Source organism: Capricornis sumatraensis, chromosome 19 (genome assembly GCF_032405125.1).
Source record: "Capricornis sumatraensis isolate serow.1 chromosome 19, serow.2, whole genome shotgun sequence".
Classification (NCBI taxonomy): Eukaryota; Metazoa; Chordata; class Mammalia; order Artiodactyla; family Bovidae; genus Capricornis; species Capricornis sumatraensis.
In genome coordinates this window covers 15,973,959-16,001,122 of record NC_091087.1, presented here as the reverse complement: position 1 = coordinate 16,001,122, position 27,164 = coordinate 15,973,959, and positions in this window count along the sequence as shown.

The window sequence follows — 27,164 nt, the reverse complement described above, 5'->3', positions numbered from 1 at the left end:
GAGGAGAAGAAAGCAGGACACCAACGCACTGCGTAACCCTATCTGTACAATTTGTTCTCAGATATCTTTGCAGCTCGCTCCATGACTAAACACATGCAAAGCCATGGTCAGTATCTATCCGTCTTGCTGAGCGATCTACAGCTGGCTTCTGGGCTCGAGTCTTTTCTCAAATAGAACAGGCTGTGTCTGTGCCTACTGTCCTGTGTCTCTTGTTTGATGCTGACTATGTGTTCATCTCTTGCCTGGATCACTTAGGGATTTCTAGCGCCGCATGTGAACAGTCGAAGATTTTCCAGGCACAGTATCTGGTGGAGAAAGGAGTAGAAACTGGGAAATGGGAAGTGATAACTGACACAGCCCTTTCGTTGTTCAGTCATTAAGTCGTGTCGGACTCTGTGACCCCATGAGCTGCAGCACGCCAGGCTTCCCTGTCCTTCACCATCTCCTGGAGTTTGCTCAAACTCATGTCCATTGAGTCAGTGATGTTATCCAACCATCTCATCCTCTGCTGCCCCCTTCTCCTCCTGCCCTCAGTCTTATTCTCTGCCTATTCAGGACCAGCCAGTGACAAGTTCAGCCATATACTCCACTGCAATTTCTCATCATTTCTCTGTCACTCCCAAAGGCTGCAACAGTTCTTTGAGGACTGGAATTACAACAAGTTCACTTATCTCTCGAGAGTGTCTGGCTCTGAGTAGGCTAAATGAATGTCTTATGAGTCAGAAGCAGAAGGACAACAGATTCTTTCACGTTGTAGAAAGAGCATTGAACAAAGATCTCAGCCACGTGGGTTCCCATCTCCCCTCCACCGGTCACAAACAGCCGACACGGGCAAGTTACTTCTCCTAAGGCCTCAGTTTCCTCTCCTGAGGAAATCAAAGAGGGATCTGTCTGGATTTTTTCCAGCTCTGATATTCACAGACCAGGGGACCAGGAGATCCTGCAGATCCTGGTGTGAATTTGTAAGTATCTTAGGCTCGCACAGTTCCAGTCTGTATGGCCAGATAAAGTGGTGAAGGGTATGGATGTTTTAAACTCACACTGCGGACCCACTGGGTAGGTACATATCATGCTGCTGTCCAGCAGAGTCAGCGGCTGGTCGGGGTAGGATGGTCCTTAGCTACCCCACCGTGGGGACCGCGCACAGCTCCCAGCTCAGGTCTGACAACGGTTTCCAACTTTGCCTCCAGTTGAATTGGTCTCTTGTGTAAGTGCGACAGAAGACTGTCTTCAAAACGAATTGGAAAACGACTCCCTCATTCTGTTCTCTCCCAGAAACAGAGTCAGCTGAGGTTCGACATTCACCATATGCTTGTCGAATACTCTGTGAGCCCGCTCGGACAGGGAAGCTTGTTCTGCTGGGCAGGGAATCAGCCTCTCTCTTCCAACCGCATTTCTCTCTCTTTCCCCTTTTAACCCAGATTCCTCCTGACACTGGGACCAATGTCAAGCCTGAGAAAACCCCTGGGGTTTCCCAACACGCCCAGCCCACCGTGCTCCATTCACTGGCCGGCCCGATCTTGGCGGAGGTCATCCTTTCGGTCGTGAAGATGACTTTACAAGTCTCAGTTGTATCAATTAAAGCACCGCAATGTGAGAGAGGCCTCATTTTATTTCTCAGGTGTCTTTAGTGGCTGAAATACGGACTTCTCTGCCACTCGTGGCCTTCTTTGCGGCCCTTGTTGCCTCCCTCCTGTATATTTGTGCATATTTCTGTTACGGCGTGCTTCCATCTAGATTTGAGTAATATGTCCCTCTGACTGTCCAGTCTCTTCCCCAGAGACAGTGAGCTCCTTATGAGCAGGCAAGGATCCTCATCGGCATGTGTGCACATCTCCCAGGCCTCACAGCTCAGTAAATATGCTTATTAAACTCAGCTAACCCTCCACCTCACCCTTACCGTCACCTTTCAGACTGCATCGGAATTTGGGTATCTTCTATAATCATCCTAGTGTGTCTGTAACTCCCAATAATTTATGACTCTGTGTTAAAAAAAGAAATGTAGAAAAGGAAACACCAATGCAACAAAGCACTCTTAAGCTGTCAGAGAGCCCTGCTTTGGTTTCACTGAGCATTTGTAGAGTGTCACTAGATTTTCCTACACTTGGATTTTTTTAAAATTAGATTTTCTCTAGCTTGGTCTTCAGTTTTAAATGTTTCTTAGAGTACTTTTCTATTTCCAAAGGACTTCATCAATTTCAGACCATGGGTCCAATGTACATGATAAAATCCTTTGCTCTTTTATAAATGTGGGCTTTTCACATCAACATTTGAAAAAGGCAATATGTATGTCACTTTTGTTTTAAAGATGTTACCGCCTTTCTGTTACTCAAAAGAAAGGGGAAAATGCATTAGACTGTTGAGATCTGATGGAGCTGAAACCCTCCTGTCTTAATACTGTGTTGGCAAGCCTAGGTACTCCATGCCATTTGAATCCTTTTGGAAGGATCTAAAAAACACATGGTATAAAGGGACACTGCACATTTGAATTTAGAAGGGGAGAAAGAGTTAAGTGACCATCACCAATTACAGCCTCAGAGGGGGTGATTAAGATCAAAATTGCAGGGAGGTTTTTAATTTAGCTGCCCGCAGAAGCAGCCCCCATTGAGCCAAACTCATCAGATCACACACACGCTCCATCTCTTTGCCCTCTACTGCCATTGACAGCAATTGTATCAGAAAGGGCACCAAATAGACTGTGTGGCCTGATACCCTTTGCCTGTGTGTCTACCAGAGTCCCCTGACCATTTTACTAGAGAGAGCGAGACGGAGCAAATCAGGGAGAAGTGTAAAGCATGACTATGCAGTTTGTTCAGTTTGTCCACTTTGCACAATTCCTTCTTGTTGCCAATATGTGTAAATATAGCTGTGGATCGTGTTAAGACACAGCCTTTGGTTTGTTGCTATGTGTACTCTCTGCTATAGAGTCATGTCCCAAGCCATCTACATATATTTTATCAGAAGTGCATTCACCCACACCAATTTTTTCCCTTATGCTAAGTATAAGCCTAAATGGCAGTGCTTATTATACTGATAAAATGTGTGATGGGTGTGAGGAGTTACTTTGAAGATGTGTGTGAGTGAGTGAGCTTCCTTTGGACTTTGTATGAGTGGTGCTCTTACCAAGAGCAACCTTTTAGTAACACAGCTAATAACTCCTTCCACTTCTGCACGGCTTACTGTGTGCCTGGCATTGTGCTAAAGATTTGGCCGCATCACCTCTGATTCTGAGAACACCTGAAATGCAGTTCTCTTATACCCCGGCATGCACTGATTGTGGATATAGGTGAAAATGCCAAACAACGCTTGCCTATAAACATGCTTGGAATGTTATGTGCTGCTTCTGAGATATACTTATTGATAGGACTGCACATCCATTATTTATATAGATAAGGCCAATATGATTGAACTTCATATTAACATAAAGCCAGTATAAATATTTATAAATTAACACTTAATTAACATGTTGGCTTAAGCAGGTTTCTATTGGTAGTACATAGCCAATGACATTGTAAAATTTCAGAATGGTATACAGAGTAAGTGTTTGTAAAGCTAAGAAGCCTATTTTTCATTTGAAAAAAAAAATGCAGGTTGAAATCAGGACCCAATGCACCATTTCTTATAATTTTCCTGATAATATATCTTTGAATATGAATGTGGGCCCATAGTTAAGTGTTCAAGGCCTCTTAATTTAATTAGGAATAATGAAATATTTTCAGGATTCCCATTAAGGACATTTACTGAGGAATACAGTTTATTCTTTTCAGACTATAGCTTGACTTAATTCAACATTCTGATTACATTGCCCTATAGTAGTAGGGTGGTCTCCTCAAAATAATGATAATCCTCAATTCAGTACTTCGAAAACAACCAACTTTTCTCCTTGTTTAATGGGCTCCAAATCAGTAAACTAAATTAATCAGAAAAGTCTTTGGCTCAAGTAATAATGCGTTTTCAATTCAAATTTTTACTTTGTAGATCTATCTATTCATTATGTGTTCCAAAAGAAGACACAATGACAATGAGGTCATTTAACTCCAGCCCAAGAAAATGTCTGAAAAGATTTATTTCATACAACCGTACTTACTTTGTTGAATGTAAAATATTTTCACAGTTTAAAAGCTAAAGATTTTAACTGCTCATATTGCAAACATTAATATTAAATATATAATATCTTATAAAATATAATATATATATATGTATACATGAAATATGTGATACACAAAGATATAAAATCACTGAGCCTATTAAAAATGCTGGTAAATGTCTTAAAAAACAACTTCTGTATCTAATTATCCAAGGAGCTTATAGCCTTTATTATGTCAGAAAATTTCCTCTATGCGTAATTGCCTTTTTTTAATTTCTGGAAGATTCTGTCTTATTTTTCATTCTAGAATTTTCTCATTCATTACTATACAATCTGTTCATGACCAAGTAACTCAGACCAGTTTATATGCAAGACTTTCTAATGTGAGAAAAAGTTAAAGTTAAGAAAAGTGTTTTTATTCCTTTTGAATTTTTATTCACCTGCAATCTGTGTAGATAAATAAGGCAGTAATTTATAGTTAAAATTGATTCTGTTGCTTTTTGACAAATCTGAAAATGTTCATGAAGCATATATTGCAAGTCTGATCATTCTTAGAATGTAGATTATGGGACAAAAAGCTATTTAGTGATTTCAAACTGTAGTGATATATACTTCTATGGTAAAAACATTAAAATAAAACCAACATGAATTACAGTTAAGAATTAGATTTTTGATATCCTCTTCTGTCAGTTACCACAAATAAAATACAAGTCAATACATTCACCTATAATTGGAGCTAGTTACAGTTTGCATACATTTCAAAAGATGTATAAATAAATAGTAACGTAACACAGACCACCAAAATAAGAAGAAAATAGCCTCAGATTTTAATGCTGTAAATTCTTATTTAAATATTGAGCTATATTTCTTTAAAGATTGAACTTTTCACATGACAATGTTACTTGTATCCAACTAATTCAAAAATGAAAAGACTAAAAATATTCATGTCTATATTTTTCTTTATAATATTTTGTCTGTGCCTTAGGACTTCTTTAAATATGAAGCAATCCATCTCTGTTTGTATTTGAACACATGGCCTAAGTAAGTATTTTTCACAGTTTGATACCAAAGAATATTCATTTATGAAAAAAATTACAATGGTATTTTTAAGTTTCTCAATTTAAAATTAAAATGAGTCTTGCAACACTTCAATATGAACAATGAATCCTTTATTTTAGTAATTTAAATTTCAAGAAAGAATAGAAATTCTTTTGTCCTCTAGCATTGCAATTTGTTGAGTAATTTTTCGTTAACTCAAATGCTAATTATCACACTAATATTTATTTAAATGTATTTTAAGAAATATCATTACTTTAAAAGTTGCATAGCTAAATGAAATACAATTCAAAGATTGTATTTAATATTCTAAGAAATCTAAGTTTTGTGAATCATTTAATTTTATGGAAGTTTTTGACTTGAAACAATCAATTAGACATTTAAGATTTATTAAAATATTATTAAATTAAGATAATTAGAGTTTAAGAACAACATTGCTTTAATATAGTAGAATTTTAATTTTCCCTGTCAGTGTTGTCAGTATCTTGAAGATTAATTTTAGATACATCCAACTCTATTTCTATTTGTGGACTAAAATATAATAAGAATAAAACTAAGCTCAGGCAGATTTTATAATTTTTACATGGGACTATCTGTGATAGTATTTTAGTGATACTATACTTTATATTATATTATAATTTATGAAAAAATCTTCTTATAAATCCATGTAATAAAATTCAACTACACAATATAGTCTAAGGACAAGAAGAATAAGGAAATATTTTGCTTTAACGTATTGTAGCAGTCACCTTAACATCAGAAATTGCAGAAAAGTCAAAGATTTCTGGGTTTGATTCTGATTTTATAATTCATAATAAGTCATTTATGATATTAAAATATGCTCTGTCATAGAAAACTATAATAAAATGTCATGCTTCCGTTTCTGTAGGTGAGAATGAATAACAAAATCAAGCAAAGCAACTCAAATATAGTCAGACCCATTATATAGGACTTATTTCTTTATTCTAAGTCATTTGTACAGACCACACAACAGTGTATAGTTAATAAAGATTGAAAAATATTTCAAAGGTATCATTTTATTAAAATTCTAAGTCACTATCATGATTAAGTAATAAGCCAGTGGAAAGTTCAGCATCTTAATCTCGGTTACCCTTAAAAAGAAAATTACTACAGCAGAGAGTTTTGCTCAAAAGGGAAAACATTCTGAGCAGAATGAGAGTAAGTTTTCTATTTCTCATCGATTGCGTCAATGTTGGAACTAGTTTAACTCTGGTTGCCTTCTATTATTTTTGTTGCTGTTGTTGGTAGAATTATTTCTCAGAAGTCTGCAAGATTCATTTTATTTGCTCTGTGCGTTTGAAGACTTACTTAAGTATTCTTAGTAAGCTCTTATAGAGAATAAGAGCTCTTAAAAGCAGGTAGTAAAAATTCAGTAAAGAACAATATTTTTTTCTTTCTTCAATTTTTACAATTTTTGGCATATGTTGATTATATTAAAATACTTTTTAAAGAGCAAAATCTCCAGAGGTGGATCACATCTTTTGCCATTTACGCTTCCTTGTGCTTTAATTTTAATTTTTTAACATAGGAATTAACTGTCTTCATAAAAATTTACTTAAACACTTTTATTTTCTCTAAGTGCCAATATTTACAAATTCCCAAAGCCAAAACAATGCAAAATATAGATATCTGGTCTTTTTAGGTGCATTAGTTTGGTAGTTTAATGTTTAGAAACATTGATAAATACTAAACTAATATTTCAGAACAGATACCTGAATATTTTTCATGTAAAGTGAACATTCTATGCTGAAAAGTAAGAATTATTGACACTTTAAGACAATTTTAATTATTTCAATATCAAATCTATCACTAATTTATGAGTTAAACTTAGATTGCTCACAGTGTAAAAATTTTAGTGAAGTAATTAGTGTAATTAATTAATTATTCCATAATTGAAATGCAGGTTAACAAACTTCTATATATAAAACTTTAAAAAAGTGTCCTTCATTCAAACTGTGAACTCTAAGCCTATAAAACTCTTCAAAGAACCCCAAGATATCAAACAATCTTTTATTTAGCTAAACCTACCCCCTACCTTCACTCTTATTCATACTTAAATACTCAGTATGCTTACAGCTTGGAAAAAAGCTAGAAAGCCTTAATGGATCACTGATTTTAACTAAAGAGGTAGGTGCATATCCCTTATAAATGAATTCAAAACAATTTTTGTTTTAGCATTAATAGTTTTCATCAAATGAAAACAAGCTTCTTAGTGTTGGAGAGGAAAGTCTTGAATGGGGCACTTATTAACATATCTTTTATTTTAAACTCAAGGACAGATATTCTAAAACAATATCTATTACATTGGAACAATGGTGCATTTTTCCCCCCATTTTCTAATATTCCAGCAGTGGGCTTCTTTCAAGCAAAGAGTAAGATAACCAAAGTCCAAACTGAAGGATTCCGTAGAAACAGCAGGAATACATAGAATCAATTTAAGGAAAACAGTGTTTAATCTTGTCATAGTCGAAAGCTAATGGGGTGAATGTGTTTTAGACCCCCACTTCTCATGAGGTGTATATTCTTAGTTTATGTGGTATGCCCCTGAAAGTGTGTTTACAGTTAAAGACAATGAGGCAGAGATCTGAATTTTCATCCGGTCAATATAAAGGTGACCTGCTTTAAAGAGAGCTATGCATTTTAGGCAAAAAGTTATTATAATCAACAGCAAAAATAATTTCCAATGTCAAGGAAGTTTCTCAAGATTAAAAAGTGTAAAAATCTGGAAGGGCTTTACTGTCTTGTTCCCTAACTATCTGCATAATCTCATTTAGAAGACACATATATTGTTAAGTGTATGTCTCTTTTTCTCTGAATAATCTCAAATGTCAAACATTTCTTTTAAATAATTTTTTCTAGGCTTGGTAATGGAGGACAATTTGCAACTAATGATGAAATAATATATCTTGACAAAAACAGTGAGAAGGACAATTTCCATCTTTAGCTAATGGAGGAACTTAACAGAATTAAATCAAGGATTATAAAAGTCACTCTAAAATATTCCAGTGTTCTTTCTTCTCCTTTCTGAAAAGGGTACTAAAAATCGTTAATAAACCAATAATAAAACAGGGATATAATGATTTGCGTAATGCTGATCTTGTAATTATCCCTCTGAGGACAACAATGTAATTTTTAAGTGTGATTGTGAGGTGTTATCAAAAGAAAATGTTTGCAACAAGTGTCATGGTGCTTTAAAAATCATTTCCATATTAACTATGTAAGATTAATTGCTGAATTGTGACAAACTTTTTTTTTCCACAAAAAACACAACTTTCGCTTTCATTTCTTTCAAATGGAGTTTTAAAACTGCTGTTATTGATTGCATTAATTAAAAGAATTCTATTTTCTCTGCACTCTTTGTGTTTATTACCTTGATACCTTTTAGTATTTGGTTTGAGAGTTTGCCCAAAGTGCCCTCCCAGCTTTTTGTCACATCATTCCAAGGATTGTCAAGTTCAACCTAAGTAGTAATCACACATCCAGAAAGACAGTAACAGTTTCTTTTTTTAACCTTCCCAGTGAAAACAGGTAAGGGCATGAACAAGTATATTATGACCCCAGTGCATTTGTGGCTTTTGAGTCTGACACCTGTCAGATAAAAACAAGCTAGAGATGCTCCTATCAATTACAGGAGATCACCGATAGCACCAGGATGTTGAAATGATGATGGTTTACTGCTTTTTTTTTTTTTAAGGATATCATCTGTAGCTATTAGAAGGGACTGAGAAAGAGACTTTTAAATGCTTATAGGAAAAAACATCTAAGAAAAACAGTGTTGAAAGCATCTAGTTTCCCTTTCTGTGACATATAGAGCTTTAGGAATCAAAAGCTTCCATTTACATCTAAAGGCTATAGTCAGATAACAGAAAATAGCATAATATAGCAAAATAAAGCACCACCACCAATAAATCTTAAAGATCTCATCTATCCCAGTTAACTAATTAAATATCAACTGTTGAAATATTAAGGAATATACTGAATCAAATAGAATTAATTTTCATATTATTTTTCTAGAATCAAATTTTATTCCCTAACCTTGTTACAGAAAGCTAGTAAAGGAGACACTTTTCTTGAAGTCTGTAATAAGGCAGATACAGTTCTTAAGGGAAAGGAAGCTCTACTGCCAGTGAAAAAGAGAAAATTGTGTAGTCTGTCCTCTCTAATTTACATGATTTCTTTTAAATAAAATCATTTACTCAGTGACAATAAATGTAACCAGCAGATGTTTAGTTATTTGCTGAAGCAAGACAGTATATTAACTGATGGAAGTATCAATTGCCGTTATTAAAATAGATGCTATTTAGGAGAACTGTGGGACTCAGAAATAATTATTCATATAATTAGAAATTGGAAATGAGTCAACAGGAATTGTTTTGGCATAAAAAAGACATTTGAAATGACTTTAAGTATGGTTCTACCAAACTATTTCCAATGCATATAATGTAAATATCAAATTGGCTGTTTTTATTTCTAAGATCATGTCTTTGAGACAGAGTGGGTTTGGTGCAAATAAAAGTTCCTGGTAAATGACATATATCTTATGGCAACAATTTATTTGAATATCTTCAAGGCTGGATATACTTCAAAGTTTATTTTTTTCATAATATCTTTCCTATCAATTTGATCAAATTGTTGCACATAATTTAATGGAACTCATTTACAGATAAGACATTCAGGATTTGCTCATCTGGACAATTATGTAATTTTTCCTCTTGCCTTTAAAAATATAGCATAGGAGAGAATATCAGAATAGGCATGTGCTAAAGGAACTCAGAATAAATTATTATATTATGTGAGACCAGGAACTCCTCTGTGAACATATTCCCTCAAAATTAGCATCACCACTGAACTGTTACTTGACTTCAGCCCATCTGAAAGATTTGAAAACTGCTTTGCATGACCTAACTCCATAAAACACACACACATACACACACACACACCACCATCACCAACCTCTGAAAATTAACCACAGTTTTGTTAATCAAGGATTTCATCTCCACATGAAACCAAGCCCAAATTAGGAAGGCTGTGATACTAAGGCGCACAGAAACATTTGTTAAGCAAAGTCAAAATTAATGACAAACAAAACCAAGTTTCCTTTGTGACTGATTTTCAGGCAGCTGCATCTAAATATAAAAGAGCCATCAAAGAAAGATATCCATTAATTATTAACTCAGAACAACTTCAGAAAGCAGAGCCCTTAAACCTCCATTGACATCATTCTGCCAGACTCCTAATCTCTGCAAGTTGTTGGTAAGAGTTGCATTAAACACAGCATGTCACCAATCCCGCCTTTAACAACTGCAGCTCTGGCGCTGTGCGCGGCAGCCTGGAAGACCACACGAGAGAAGCTCCACTTTCTATAAAGACATCTTTAAGAAACGTTTACAATCTCACATGTTGAATAATCTCCTGGGTTTCTTTACCTCTCTCAACCACACAATAGACAGTCAATAGTCTAATGGCGACACGCACGATCAAGAAACTCATCCCCCCTTTTTTTCCCCCCTGTGGAAGTACAGAGCTAACGGTCACGATTAAAAAGCTGTGATACCCTATAGATTAACGCAGTTCAATCTATAGATTGTTCCCAGGCTTTTTCATTACAGAATAGAAGAAAAGGCTCTAGTACAGTGATACAAAAGAAAATAAGGCTGTTACGTAAGCTAGTGAAATAATTTAGGCTATTAAGTACTACTGTTAGTTTCCATAGTTTGTCATTGAAGTTAGGTACTTTTCAATTTGCAAGATGTTTTGGCTGTTTTGCAAATACAAATAAAATTTCATTTCTGTGAAAATAACCTTTTAATCTATGTTTATGACTGCATGTTTACATTTTGACTCTGGACTTATAAAATTCTGAGGCCAAATATAGAGACACAGCTTTTTTGTTCATTTGGAACTTTTCTAATTTGGCGCCATCATACTTGACTAATTTACTCTTGCGCCTTAGTCCCGAGAACAGAGGAACAAAACTCTCATACAGCATGTTTCCAACCCAAATACTAACCTGGGGGGAGAGAAAGTTCTTTTTTTAAAAAAAAATATGTTAAAATGGAAGTAAAAATGAACATATATGTATATTAAAAAATCTAACATTTTGAACTTTGAGGTTACTCTGCAGATATCTCTCCACAGAGAGAAAAGAGCTGTAATGTGGCAGAAAGAGACATTATTTTCAGGCCCTTTGGACAAGCTGTACTTTGCTCTTATCCAGTCTTCATCTTTTTCTCATTCTCCCTGTCTTTTAAAAAACTTATCAGAGTACAGACGAGAATCACCCAACCACAGTAAGTCTTTAACAATCATTATACTTCATGGAAAATAGCACCACGTTGGAATAAAGATATGAAAGCAATCAAACATATTGAGAGCAGATAAGAAACATGTATTAGATCAAGTTGATTTGCCATAAACTTCCCAACCTTGTTAGTTATAATCCATCCCACTACCTGCAAATTCTTCACATCATCTTTTTCTACCACAGAACTCAAATGATTGAAAATCAACATGTTAAATTTTCAAGCCGATATAAAAAGAACAGGACGAGGAAATGTGTGTATCTGTGTGATGATTCGCATTTAAAGGTTTTATCTCTTTACTCTGTTTGATTAAAGGCCTTGTATTGAGTTAAACAGCAAATCCTGGAGAATAATTAGAGGCTGTTGGTTTTGTCCACCCACCTCCCCCTTTTAAATGAAAGCTTAAATGGGGAAAATGGAATGTCAGTCAGAAACTGGTTCATACCAATCATAATAATTATAATCTATTAGAATTAAGCCATAATCATTAGAATTTCTTCTTTTCTCCTACCTTTGATGGCCTGTTTCATCTGTTTCATTAAAGCTGTGATTTTTACAGATGCTCTTGATGTTCCTATGTTTGCATCAGTGTCTAAGACAGCCTAAAGGGAAGAGATGGCTGTTTGCCTATAGAAATACATGTTAATACATTAGTTACTTGAAGCAAGCGACTTTTGCAGTATGTATGTCTGTGTGTCTATAGTTGTCTTTATTTGGGCCTGTCCAGCATTTTGTTGTGTTCTACTCCTGCCCGGCAGCTGGACCCTGACCTTCAAGTTCTTTTTTTTTTTTTATTCAAGAAAAAGAAAAAAAGAATTCTTTTCAGATTCCAAGTTCCCCCCCTTCTTACCCTCCCACTGACACCATCCTATTCAGAACCGGAGATAACTTTATTCATCTACACATCATTGTATCAAATTCAATAGGCAAACTGCTTCAACACGCCTCAGAGCTGGACAGGACAGTTATGTCTTCATTCCCCAACTCCCCCCAACCCCAGGCACCAGTGCAATGAGATTTTTACCACCGCCCTTTTCAGGCATGAAATGAACACGGTTACAAAAAATAATTTCCAACAAGTGTTTTACTACTTTGTTGGATCACCACAGATCTACTTCCCTGCAAACTCCTCAACCGGATGTAATATCCGACTGCCAGACTGTGATGCTTAGCATCATCTCTAGATAATGCGTGTTGGAAAGGAAGAAGGGGATCTGTTTATTCAAGTCCCATAAACTGCTCATGGAGATTCTGATGAAAACATGTGCTTGCATCCCAAGTGTTTGCTTTCGCCTAAAATTAAAAGCATCAAATCTGATAAAGCGACACCATTGCACAGATGACACAAAGAACTGAAAGGGAGAATTCCGCCATCCCAGCAACCAAAAGCAAATATCCTGTTCTCAGGAAACAAAATATTATGTCTGTCTTCTGATCGATTTCGGAAGAGAGAGGAATTAAAGCTTTTTTTCCCCTTAGGCTCTACAACACTTTGATTTTACTTTTGGGAGTTTGGAACTGTTAAAGAGAAAAATAGAACTTGCTTAATGTCAGGAACATCAAATAACAGTTTGATGTTGGCCACTCTTGCTACAAAATCAGTCTACTGTCTTTAGTCGGGAGGACTGGGTATCAGATTAGTGATGGGGGTGGGAACCGGCTCTCATATGTGGATTCTCGATGAAGCAGGCAGCAGGCTGTTACAGACATAATAGTTTTTTCCAAAGTTGGGTTTCTTTTTTGAAAACTTCCAAAAGAGTCTTTTTAAAACAACACCTCCTTGGATTCTAATGTTTTAAAAGGCAACACCAAAAATCTTGGTCAAAGCAGTGCTAAACCCCATCATGCTTCCTTATCCATTCCTGGGCCTCCCCACCCCCACATTAGCCTGCAGAGCCTGAAAGAAAGTTGAATGGTTAAAATGAAATAGAGCATCTAAAGTGCTTAGTTAGCTGTTATAAAGCCTTCTATACCCTGAAGATAGAAAAGGAAAAAGATTTTTTTTTTTTAAAAGAAGACTTGTACCCTTGACTAGGTGTTTTCTACTCTAGCTCCCATATGTTTATGTAGATAGAGGGTGTTATAGACATTTGGAAGGATTTGGGAGTTTCAAAAGAGAGAAGTTTATACATTAGTGCTGCAAGTTGCAAAACACTGTTGATATTCAAATGTTTATTGTGCAAAATCTGGGATAAGCTTCAGCATGAGGGCCCCTTTAAGTGCCTACAACTCTTGCTAATTCCCCTCAGCATTGAGGCTCGCACAAAGGCCTTAATCCAATTCCACTTTTTTTCAGAAAGCCTATGCTATTTTCTCTCGCAAAAACTAACAACACTACCCCATCACGCTGCAGAGTGGGTCACAGAAAAAGCACTCTCTGTTTATACTTTACCAGCACTTTGTACTTCCTGGGCAAGCATGGCAAGGAACTTTAAGTGGTTCCCTACACCCCACGACATGTTTAGGGGGAAAAAAACCCTTCAGACTTGGAGGGGTGTTTTTTAAGGACAAAACATGTACTGGGGTGTTGGGCCTTCTCCTCCTGTGTTTTCTGTGAAGAGAAATTGATCACCAGAGCCTCGTTCTTGCAGTTCTTATTCGGATAATAGGAGTCAGGCTTGCTTTGATGAGGTAGCATGTACCTTTTGATGCGGTGGAATTATTTTTCTCTAAGACTGTTGGTTCTGCTTCTTCCTTCCTTTCTCTCTCTGTACCTTCCTTTCAATCCACCCCCTCTGCCCCTGGTACATTTGCCTTTCCTGTGGGCTTCTCGAGGTCATATATTCTTTTAGCTACCAGATCCCTTAAGCAAAATGAGACATTGATTCAGCCTTAATTTTCAGCACCTTCTCTTTCAACACTTGTAATTTTGGTGGGTCATTTCTAATTTCAGGTAGAAATTCTGCTAACGAATAATTACACCTGCTGTTGGCACTGGAAATCAGGCATTTGCCTCTGATTGTGAGTATACAAGTGACCAATTACTCTAGTAATTAAGCTACTGTGGTTGTAATTAGAAATGACCACAATTTTGCCCCAGAAGTGAATTAGAGAGCTAGAATAGGAAGCCAAAATGACAACGGATAGCTGTTAGTTTCAGAGTTGTGCTTTGGCTATCGATGTCACCAAAAATTAAACCGCACAGAACTCTGGGTCTCCATTAGGGAAAATGATGTCTTGTTCCTACTGATTTCTGTTCATGATGTCAAACTGAGGAAACTCATATTGGCTACTTTTGAGTGTCTGCATATTTCCATAAACCCTATGAGAAGCAAGTTTGGTGCACAGATTTGAAGTTATGTGTTGAGAATTGAGGCAGCAAATCTTGTCAGATTTGTTTGGAAAGATGACTCTGATTGATCGGCTTCTACAATAGAAAACAGGATACATTTGATGTAGGACTTTATGTATCTTGTGTGTGTGTGTGTATATGTTGGTCCCTCATTCATGTCTGACTCTTTGTGATCTCATGGACTGCAGCCCACCAGGCTCCTCTGGCCATGGAATTCTCCAGGTGAGAATATTGGAGTGGGTTGCCATTCCTTTCTCCAGGGGATCTTCCCAACCCAGGATGGAACCCAGATCTCCTGCATTGAAGGCAGATTCTTTATCAGCTGAGCTACCTAGGAAGACTTATATATCTTAAAGAAGCTAATCTTTGCAGGAAGGGAACATTGCCACACAGTGCAAGATTAACCTATGGCAGTATTTGGTCACTTGTCTAACGAATCATGCCAAACATTTGAAATGGTGTTTCTCTTTAACTAGATTGCAAGAGCTAACATCAGCTGTCTCCAAGACTAAACCCTCAAACAGTTGGAAGAAGACATTTTCCATGGTGAGTTTGTATAAGAAGAGCATAATCAAGTCAATGGTGTCTAACGACCTAAATCAATCCCATGTTAAGGCTGGTACAACAAATCCCCTGACTTCTGAGATTGTGCATTTATTTAAGTGTGAGAACCACAGTGTACTTTTTACTTTTAAGATTCTCTGATGATCTGTATCATTGCAATTATTGTCAAATGCTTCTAGCTAGTAAAACAAAAAAACAACAACAAAAAACCAGTCTGCCAAAGAACAGTGAAATGGTGAGCAATTGGACAGAAAATTCCATTTGAATCTGGTCTGTGATCTAATGGTCAGCTATTACACTATCAAAATTAAATCACTTATGTAATTAGCATGGTTTTCATGCTCACAGGCCTCGGCAGACAGGCCAAATACCTGAATGAACATAGAAATGGATTTCTCCTTTGGCCTCATGAGGTCACTATTGGAGCCACAGCTGCGTTGCAGTGAGTGGGACCAAATTTCCGCTGCTGGGAAGGGGTGACAGGGTCATAATTTCTCATAAAAATGATGCTGATGTAGCTCAAAAACAGAGACTATGAAATGATGCTCTTTTGGCATAATGGAAAAGATTTCTGGTTTGTAACAAACTATAATATGTAACCTAATAGTGAATAGCTCAATTGTGAATGAATGGTACAAATTCCATTTGAATCTGGCCCGCAGTGGTCAGTCCCTTGGATAGTTAGCAAGAGTACATTTCTTTGAGGTTTTTCATTAGTTGAGCCAAAGAACTGAATGAAGCATTCCTTTCTTCAGGGAAGAAAAAAAAGAGGGAGGAAGGAAGGAAGGGAGGGAGGGAGAGAGAAAAGAAAAACACATCTGAAGACAAAATTCAAACATTTACTCACCAAAATCTACCAGAAAGAATAATTGAAAGACAAATAGCAAGTTTGAGCTACTTTATTTTGTTTTTAATTGGAGGATAAACACTTTACCTTATTGTGATGGTTTCTGCCAGACATCAACACGAGCTACTTTGTTTGAAAAGACCATTTCACTTTCAAGTAAACTTCACCAGGTCCATGTATCTAGTGAGATGGAGTGAAAATGGAGTTAATTACAGGGAGTCAGAATATTCCAAAGCATTGCCATGTTAGCCTCTACATAATCTGAAACTCAAACATCTTCATGGCAGGCAGGTTGCAAAAGAATATGGAGCTTCTGGTTGGGGCCAGAAAGTAGAGAACGTACTTCTTAAATAAAGTATAAGTGTAATTTTTGTTTGTTTGTTTTTCTACTCAAATAAAATAAAACCAGTCCTCAGTTGGGCCAGAGGACAGCACTTGTTGGCATAGAGAACCCTTAAAATGCCTGGTGTTGAAGGTTTTCATGTATAAAGCAGTCATCAACACACACACTTAAAATTGTAGCTTAACAATATTCTCCCACTGAAATGAACCACTTGTTTTCTTCAATTTAGCACTGAATGTATCATATTAAAAAGACAGTGATGGAGCGAGCTACAACGTAAAGTCAACAAACTGCCTAAGAGAGTCCTCATTTGTTTTATTTTCTGTTTGTTGATTTAGTCCAAGACCAGCAGCCATCCTCTTGGGCTGGTGATCAGGCTGTCTTGGTCGGACATTATGGTTTTTTACACCAAGTTCCCCATTCTCCCTGGTTACTCGAGATTTGGGTTCTGATATCCAGACCCTGGGAAAGCCCTTTCAGCCCCTGTCACTGGTCACGGGGTCACACCTGAATGCTAACATACCCACACACCTCCTTATGGGCACTTCTGCCCGATGGCTCTGTGTCTTTTCTATCCGCTTTGGGACATGGGTTAATCAGCTCCCCTCTGAGCTCCTGCTGCCATAAGGCTGGGCAAGGTCTCCCCCATCAGAGGCCCTGCCCCCAACATTCGGTCTCTTTCAGCATCAGGAAAATCTCTACTCTATCTTTTCCTTGAAGTACACTCCGAGGAAATCAACCCTGAATATTCATTGGAAGGATGGATGCGAAACCTGAAGCTCCAGTCCTTTGACCACCTGATGTGGAGAGCGGACTCACTGGAAAAACCCTGATGCTGGGAAACATTGAAGGCAAGAGGAGAAGCAGGTGGCAGAGGATGAGATGGTTAGCTAGCATCAACAACTCTGGACACGAATCTGAGCAAACTCTGGGAGATAGTGAAGGGCAGGGGAGCCTGGCGTGCTGCAGTCCATGGGGTTGCAAAGAGTTGGACACGACTGAGCGACTGAGCAACGAAAAATCTTCCTTTTCTCTCCAAGGACACACAGGATGATGGCTTCATGAGCTTCCAGGGATGCTGACCCAGATTCCTTAAGGAGCAAACAAGTAATAAGTAAGAGAAGTGAATTAGTGTGAGACAGTACGGAGGGGGATTTTAGTGAATTAGAGAGTAACTGAATGTCTAAAGCCTCTCACATTCAACCCATGCATGTTAGAATCTCAGTTTTAAATCCTTTGTTTAATCTTTTACAGAATACAGGAAGAACTCTTGAACATCTACTTTCAAGTTTACAAAACTCCTTGAGGCGGAAAAATGAAAAAATAAATGAAAGATTGGGATATCTACTCTGCTTGAGGTAACAGTATTGGAGAAATTCAAGGGGAAATATACACAATAATATTTCAACAAATTATTAGGCAATAAAAGCAGTAATGGCTACTTTTGTGTTTCGCTTTTTTTAAAATAACTATGGAGTATGAACACAATTAGAAATTTTATTCAATATACCTTTGGGTGCTTACTAATTACCTTGGCCTCTGGTAAGGAGTGAGGATTATACAAGTATATATATATATTTGTATAAGCATATATATATATATATATATATAGTCCCTAGGGATCCCCAGTCACAGCTCATAAGAAATCTTTGCAAAACAAGCAATTTACATGCAACATTTAATCCTCAAAACAACAAGGAGGGGTGATTATCACACCCATTTTACAGATGGGAAAACTGGGGCACAAATAAGCTTAGGAAGTAACTTGCTCAAGGTTGCAGAGCTGGTAAACAGCATAGATAGGAGTGGATTGTTGGTTGGTCTGGTCTCATTTCCTGGGAATTTTCACTATCACTCTGACTCTAATTATCTACATCAAAATATATTGTGAGAGCTAAATTCTGTTTTTCAAAAATTAGAGCGACAATAGCATTAGAGTTGGGCAAAGACTTATTTGCTTGAATTTATGCTGATGCGAAGATGAGAGTCCATCTGCCCAGACTCTGAGATGGCCCCAACCTCTAACCTTAGGTGGCCACCAAGTCAGTTCCCCAAAGATGTTCCCTGGAGTGCTCTCGGTTCCACAGCCTCTCACCCTTTCTAATGGCAACATATCAGTTCTATTCACAGGTGGATCGACCAGCAAAGGCTCATTGAAACCCTCTCAACCACTTTCTCCCACCTTCTAAACTCGAAAGGGGGAGAAAGGGACTCACAAAAGCCTCTTCTTCCTGAAGCCCTTGTAATAGGCTCATTAAGCACCCGCCTGGGCTTGTTATAAAATACTTTGGAAGCAGGCTGTAAGTAGCTGACTGTTTGTAACAGATAATATCAAATTGGAGAAACATGTAAAAGCTCATACAAAAACAGTAAAATGAGATGTACTCTAATGATACCAGCCAAACAAGCAGGGAAGTAATTAGTCACTCCATGTACATAATTTGGGATGTGTAGCAGAGCTAATTTTATGTGAGGCCATGTCAGCTTCTAACTTTGGTGTTTTGTGTATGGGGTAAATAAAAGACGTTCCATGGAGAACTCTGTAGCATAGGAAACTGAGCAAGGCTTCTATCTCATTATGGAAGTCACACATCATATTTATTAAGCCTCTCTTAAGAATGCTGTAGAATGTTTTGATTATTTATGTTTTTCCTTTCATCGGATATGAATTTATGTAAACTGATCTAACTCTAAATAAAAATTATTTATCCATAAAAATAGAGTGCTGCTATTTCTTATTCATGATGTTAATGCTAAAAAATGATTTTTTGATCTAGAATTAATACTCAGAGTATGTTATCTCCTATGGAAGACATTGAGATGAGTGATATACAAACATGCAAAGACTGTGGATTACTTTGTGGAAAACTACATTTGAAGGGAGCTGTATTTTAAGGAAGAATTTTAAAATTTGGGGAGATAACTTGTTTTTCAGTGATTATCAGCAAAGTAATTCTCAGCTTATGTAAAATATTATTATATTCATTTCAAAAACTTTTGCTCAACAAAATCTTTTATTCCTCAGAAAACTACAAGTATCACCTCTGTGGGAAATGGAACAATTTCTATCTCTAAAAGTATAAAAGAGATAAAAGGATATTTTTATGTATCTCATCAGAGTAGAATCATTAGTATTGATATTATTGATACAACTTTGGATACTTTAAAAGCTTGTTGTCAAGCATAATTTATTTAGGATCTTACTTATTTCATAAATTTGTCAGGTAGATGACTACAAGAACTACACCTTCTCAGCTACCACTCCCCCTTCCATTGTAAGCTGTTTTATATAAGCTTAAATTTTGCTCTGTGGCCTCTGGTTTGGGCTTCCTGGGGATTCCAAGACTGGGGAGCAAGCAGTCTTGTGTGGAGAAAGACACCTGACCCTGAATGAGGACCCTGGACAATTCTATCCCTTCCTCTTTCACATACATCCATGGATGTATCACTATGTGCTCTCTGCATCCTTTTAGGTCAAATTAGAAGGTAGGAAAAGTAATTCCTATACTATCTTTCAGTCCCCTAGTTCTGTTTTTATACTTTGATCTGAATAAAGTATACACACACAGGAGCTATCATAGTTATCCAGGCTGAGCAAACGTATATAATTAATAAGTGCTATAACTCTGAGAGGATGACTCAGTAAAATACTGTGAACAATTAAAAATTATAGGACATTTTGAACCAGGTGATGGTGGATGGTGAACAGATACCTCGCTTTGAAAACTGTGATATAACATCATACCTTTGGTTTATAGTATGCTTTTTATTGGAAAACTATTTTCACATCTGAAGATCTCCTTTGGGGCTACTGGACAAAGAGGGGACATATCCTTTGACCCAATAAATCCACTTATAGCTGTTTTTCTTATAAATATAAACACACATGTGCAAAGAGGTCTACTTAAGTGTAGACACTGCACTATTGTTTGTGAAAGCAAAAGATGGGAAACAATCCTACATAAAACAGATAAACAGCAAGGACCTACTATATAGCACATAGCACAGGGATCTATTTTCAATATCTGTATTAATCTACAATGGGAAAGAATCTAAATATATATAAGTGTGTGTGTGTGGTGTATTTGTGTATGTATATATATATAATTGAATCACTCTGCTATGCACCTGAAACTAATACAACATTGTAAATCAACTAAATTTCAATTAAAAAAGATTGGAAACAATCTTTTTGTGCATCAATAGAGATCTGCTTAGTAAATCATATTTAAATTTAATGAAACACTGTGTATTGATACTAAAATAAGTAAGGCATCTTTATAAGAACAGACAAGGAACTATCTTCAAGATGGATTATTAGGTGAAAAAAACAAAATGCAAAAAATGGTATGTAGAATACACTACCATTAATTTTTTCAAAATGTATAAACATATATCACACATATTTTATATGTTTGTAATGTTTCTAAGAGGCTACCTAAAAGTATGGTGACCATGGGTCCAGGGCTACTGACAAAGCCCAACTCAATTTTTCCTGTGTGCTGATTTATACCTTTTGAAATTTGTACCATGTGCATCCAATATTTATATTATCAGAAGCAATAATAAAATTAAATATTAAGTGTGTAAGATGTACCAGGTATTGTTCTAATGCCTACATGAATTAATTCAGTGAATCTTTATAATAAAGATTTTTATGAGATTAGAACTGTTACTATGATCCCATTTAGCAGATAAGAAAACTGAGGCAGGAGCAAGGTTATCCAAGCTGACATAGAAAATGAATTGTTTATAAGCCACTGGGCCATCTTCCTAAAGGTCTCTCTCTAAAGTTTTAGAAGCACTTTCACAAATGCAATATATATATTATATTCAGGTTTGTGGAAGTCTCCTGACTTTGATAGATCCATCCTTCCCCACTATAAATGTTGCACAGTCAAATAAAGTTATGTGTGGTTTTGTCCAACATCAAGGATTAGTAGTGGTCCTTTGGCCCATCCAATAACAGCCAAACCCAAATGGAGATGCCTCCGTCTCAAGTCCAATTATTCTCTGCTTGGATTCTCAGTGTCCCCTCATTTACTTGAAAGTTCAGCTTTTATTGCCTGCTCTTTGGTACAATGCATGTGGTTTTTTCCAAATGCTGCAGTTTCTGCCTCACCAATTTCACAGCTTTTTTAAACAATTGAGTATATCTTTTTCTAAAATATTATCCCAAGTGTTTGAACACCCAGGTAATTCTATAGACTACCTGTTTTCCCAGAAACAAGTCACTTTTAATTTGGTCATAAAAACAAGTATAAATAAAAGCCAATGCCCCCCATCATTACTTTTGTCTTTCTCATAACTGTCGTTAAAGAGAACATCTCATTATTTACCGATGCACTACTCACAACCTTAATAGAAATTAAAAAGAAATCAATTTCGTTAATTGATAGACACAGAACTCTGTGCAGTTGGCAATGATGAACAAACTAGCGAGAGTGGAGGGAGGGATAGATAAACTGTTTAACAATTAGGAAGGGCCATTTATCTTTCGTCTCTCTCAGTCTCTTATTTAGGAATTGACTTAACAACGTGAGACTGCTTCCAGGTTATTTAATTATCACCAGCCATTGCTTCAGCTTCCAGTTGTCTGCCAGTTACCTTCTAAGTTCAGAGACTTACTTCCTGCTGCTTCCTTCCTGAACATGCTAGAACACTTTCGCTCTTAGAGTTCTCACCTTTGGTGACCGGCAGCTCAGTTTGTCATTAAAAACACAACAAGATAATACAACAAAACAAAATAGTCCAGAGGTCAACACCCTTCAGGTGTGAGTCTGGGATCTCGCAGCGGGTGGCAGTGAGAGTTCCGCTGTGTCTTGAGGCTGAGAGATTGAAAAGGAGAGAGTTCACAGCCCTGAAGTTTGCTTCTCTTTCCAGAACTTAACTTTTAGTCTTTTGACACCTCACATTCAGTCAGTGGAACAAATCTGTCTGAGAATGTTTTAGAGGGTAGACCAGAAGTTTATTTGTTTTAATAAGTCTTGCAAAAATACACTTTCTTTGGAGATACCTGGAAAGTCCAGTTTCTTTCCGTTGCCTCAACCCCGTTTACAGTATTTCTTGAGATGTAGGGCCCTTGAGGGGATTTATTCTTTTACCAGACTTGGTGTTTGGAAGTTGCTGCTATGAGCAGTGAGGTTTTGGATCTCATATCAAAGGGTTTAAAGTTAATGATTTTAAGTATGGCTGGATTTTATTGCTCCTCTGGTGGGCTAAAAACTTCAGCCACTCTTTGACCTCTGCTCAGTCAATTCAATTCCATCTAATGCTCTGTGACTAATATGGTGGATATTTAATCTACTTTGCTGCTGAAATTACTTTTAGAGTCACTTTTTTTTTTCCCTTGGAAAACTTCCTCCTGAGAGAAATTGCTTATCGTAAGCTCTAAATATGTTGCATATTACAGAATACATTTTAAAAGCTTTTCTTCCAGAGACAATTAAACCTTATCACTTATTTTGCTATCACATTACAAAAAGGGACAGGAAAAATGATATTATTCTAGAAATAAAAGTAGAATCAAAAGGAAGAATGACCTGAAAGCACCCTGATCCTGGTATTAATGTAGATATCATAAGCAGTCATGTCTTACTCAAACATGTCCCTCAATGAAATTAAATTGGGAGACAAAAATCGATGAATCACAGGGTTATGCATCCAAGTGGGTTCCTTTCATCTATTTCCTTGTTCAAAACACACATGGCTGCTTTTCAAGGCTCATTTGGTGGAGAATGTGGCCTGTGTATTCAATAAGCAAGAAGATGACTGCCGCAGGCACTCGGGAAGGAGTGGTCCAAATAAGGGCTAAATGGAGACAGACTTGACGTTGTCCCCAGGGAGCAAGAAACTGGGTCTAATCTTTCCCTGGTCCCTGATTACTGTTGTGACCCATTGGGCCAACTGTTTAAACCTCTGCGCCTAACCAGAGGGTCTGCAAGTTCTTCTAGGGCTACCCATATGTAGTCAACTTAGACCAATGCTGTGGTCATGACTGAATCTGATCTCTGATGAAGGTTCTTGAGTAGTCATTCAGGGCAACCAGGTTCAGTGTGAAGTAGGCAGAGCCCTTTCTTCCTGTGGCCAATTTTCATTCCTCAGTCACTTAAAGTGGTTACCACCATTACTCACATTAAGTATAAAAGTCTTTTCCCAGGAAAATTTGCATTTAGACAGGGATCAAAGGCTTAAACTAAGGAAGAATGTGGATGGTCTTCTCCAGACCCTGTGGCTGCAGAAATACATTTCTGGCCCCAGTTTTACCATTCACTCATTTGATATCATCACCTCTCTGGGCTTCAGTCTCTTTCTGAAGGAGGAGAGGGAGCTGTAACGATCTCTAATCTTCCTTCCAACTCCAAAATGTAGCCATTTAGAAATAAGGACGGTCTTCATGTATCAGAAGTCAAGGACAGTTTTTTTTTCTTAAGTCTGGTCATAGCCTTAAACTTCCTCCCCAGTGACATGAGCTATACATGGCTGAGCATCCAGTAGTGAGGGGTGTGGTGAGAAGAGACCCAGATTCAGGGAAGCCACAGGCAAAGCTTCCTGCCTCAGTTCAGTTCAGTTCAGTTCAGTTCAGTTCAGTTCAGTTCAGTCCCTCAATCGTGTCCAGCTCTTTGCGACCCAATGGACTGCAGCATGCCAGGCTTCCCTGTCCATCACCAAATCCCAGAGCTTATTCAAACTCATGTCCACTGAGTCAGTGATGTCATCCAATCATCTTATCCTCTGTCATCCCCTTCTCCTCCTGCCTTCGATCTTTCCCAGTATCAGGGTCTTTTCTAAGGAGTCATTTCTTCCCATCAGGTGGCCAAAGTATTGGAGTTTCAGCTTCAGCATCAGTCCTTCCAGTGAATATTCAGGATTGATTTCCTCTAGGATGGACTGGTTGGATCTCCTTGCAGTCCAAGGGACTCTCAAGAGTCTTCTCCAACACCACAGTTCAAAAGCATCAATTCTTCAGCACTCAGCTTTCTTTATAGTCCAGCTCTCACATCCATACATGACTACTGGAAAAATTGTAGCTTTGACTAGAGGAATCTTTTTTGGCAAAGTAATGTCTCTGCTTTTTAATATGTTGTCTAGGTTGGCCGAAGCTTATCTTCCAAGGAGTGAGCGTCTTTTAATTTTATGGCTGCAATCACCACCTGTAGTGATTTTGGAGCTCCCCAAAATAAAGTCTTTCACTTTTTCCACTGTTTCCCCATCTATTTCCGGTGAAGTGATGGGACCAGATGTCATGATCTTAGTTTTCTGAATGTTGAGTTTTAAGCCAGATTTTTCACTCTCCTCTTTTACTTTCATTGAGTCTCTTTAGTTCTTTGCTATCTGCCATAAGGGTGGTATCACCTGCATATCTGTGGTTATTAATATTTCTTCCAGCAATCTTGATTTCAGCTTGTGCTTCATCCAGCAGTGATTTTGGAACCTCCCATAACAAAGTCTGTCACTGTTTCCATTGTTTCCCCATCTATCTGCCATGAAGTGATGGGACTTGATGCCATGATCTTAGTTTTCTGAATGTTGAGTTTTAAGCCAACTTTTTCACTCTCCTCTTTCGCTTTCTTCAAGATGCTCTTTAGTTCTTTGCTTTCTGCCATAAGGGTGGTGTCATTTGCATATCTGAGGTCATTGATATTTCTCCCAGCAATCTTGATTCCAGCTTGTGCTTCATCCAGCCCAGCATTTCACATGATGATCCTGCCTCAGTCTCTTGAAATATAAACCGAGGACAGTAGTACATAGCTCATCAAGGAGTTATGATGACACACTGAATCTGGATGGTGTCTGGCACAGAAGATTCCTGATCAGTGTTCATTTCTCTGTAACCATCTCTCCCTCCACCAGTATGTTACTACTTCTACTATTCTCTCCCCAGAAAGTCAGATGAGTGACTATAGAACACTGAATTCCTGGCCCCTGTTTTCGCATCTTCTTGTCCATATTCCATTCACTAATGCCATGTAACTTTTCAGTTTCTTCAACAAGAAGCAGAGTGTGCACTTTGGCCAAATAGGCTAAAATGCTGTAACAAGCCACCGCAAAGTCTTAGTGTCTTAAAACAAGATGAAGTTATTTTTTGCTCACCTTACAATCCCGTGCAGTCATCGGGGAGGTCTATTCTGTTCCGTCAGTCCCAGTCTTTTTTTGGCTGGAGCCTCCTCCCGACTCTGCACACCTAGAGTTCTTTGCATCCAGCCAGTGAGTGACAGAGAGTGAGGACAAATTGTCAGGAGGCTTTTATGGGTCAAGCCTACTCAGAGAGACCATGACTCCCACCTCAGTCCATTGTCCCCAATTTAGTCACGTGTCCCTCCCTTCGAAACTGCAAGGGATCCTGGGAATATGTGGCTTAGTTTTGTGTCCAGAAGGGAAAGGAAAATGGTTTGGGGACCATATATAGCAGCATCTCTCATGGCAAGTGTAGACTGAGCTCATGAGCACTCCCGCCTCTGTGAGAGGTGCCAGGCCACCGCAGTGCACAAGAGAGCAACAGTGACTTGGAGGACCAGCGCGGGGGCACTCATTCTACAGGGACATTCCCATGTGGACTGGTTCACCAGATCTTTCAGTTTCTGTAAGCAAATGTGGATTTTGATGGGAAAACCATAAATTTTAGGATGTTAAGTTGCTTTCTGGGAAAAAAAAAGTGTGCTAGCCTAAAGCAGATACCTATAGGTCTTGTTTCGTGTGTAAAAGTCAACTAGTCTGGATGTCTCTGGTCTGGATACATTGAGGGTCTGAGTTTCTGAGAGGTAGGGGCATGGACGCTTGATCTTTTCAGAGGTAAGTGGAGGGGGTGGGGGTGTGGGGAGTATTCTATGATAGTGTTTGGGTTCCCTGAAGGCAAACAGAAAATGTGTGCATTCTGAGAGCAGTGGAGACTGTAGTACCCAGAGGCGGAAGCGTACTTTGATAGGCAGGGGACTTGACATAGGGCTAGGTGTTAACTACCTGCCTTGACCTCTCTGCTCAGCCACAGGAGTGGACTGATGGAATGGTCCTCATATTCCCTGTTCATTTCAGCCTCTGTTACAATGCCTGACACCTTGGTTAAGTACTTGACAAGTATCTTTTTTTTTTTTTAATTAGTGAATGATTGACTTCAACTGAGTGCATAAATGAATGCAGCTCCCAAAACAACAAGGAGTGTCACGGCAGTGACACGTAAACATCTGTGTGTTCTTCTGGGACTTTCCTTAGGCTCCTAGGACACTTGTCTTATCTCAGAAGAGGAAAGGGAGGACTTCTTGTTAATGCCGGATGTGGAAGTGTGAATTACATTGCGCTTGATTTAAAGAATAAAGGAATGCAAATGCTTTTGCATTCTGAATTTTGGTACACAATTCAGAGCTATTTGTTATTAACATAGGTGTTAAATGGACCATCTATGGACCTTTCAAATAAGTCAGACAACTGCTGTGAGTTTGGATAAGGCAGGGAAATCCACCAGGCGGGGCAGCTAAGTGGCTTATTGCTGCAACTTGCAACAGAAAACCAAAAGTGAGTGGTTTAGAAAACTAGGGTTCAAGCAAAGATCAATGACTAAAGTACAATCTTGTTATGCCTGTGTCTGTGTCTGTGTATATGCTCAGTAACATACGACTCTTTGTGACCCTACGGACTGCAGCCAGCCAGGCTCCTCT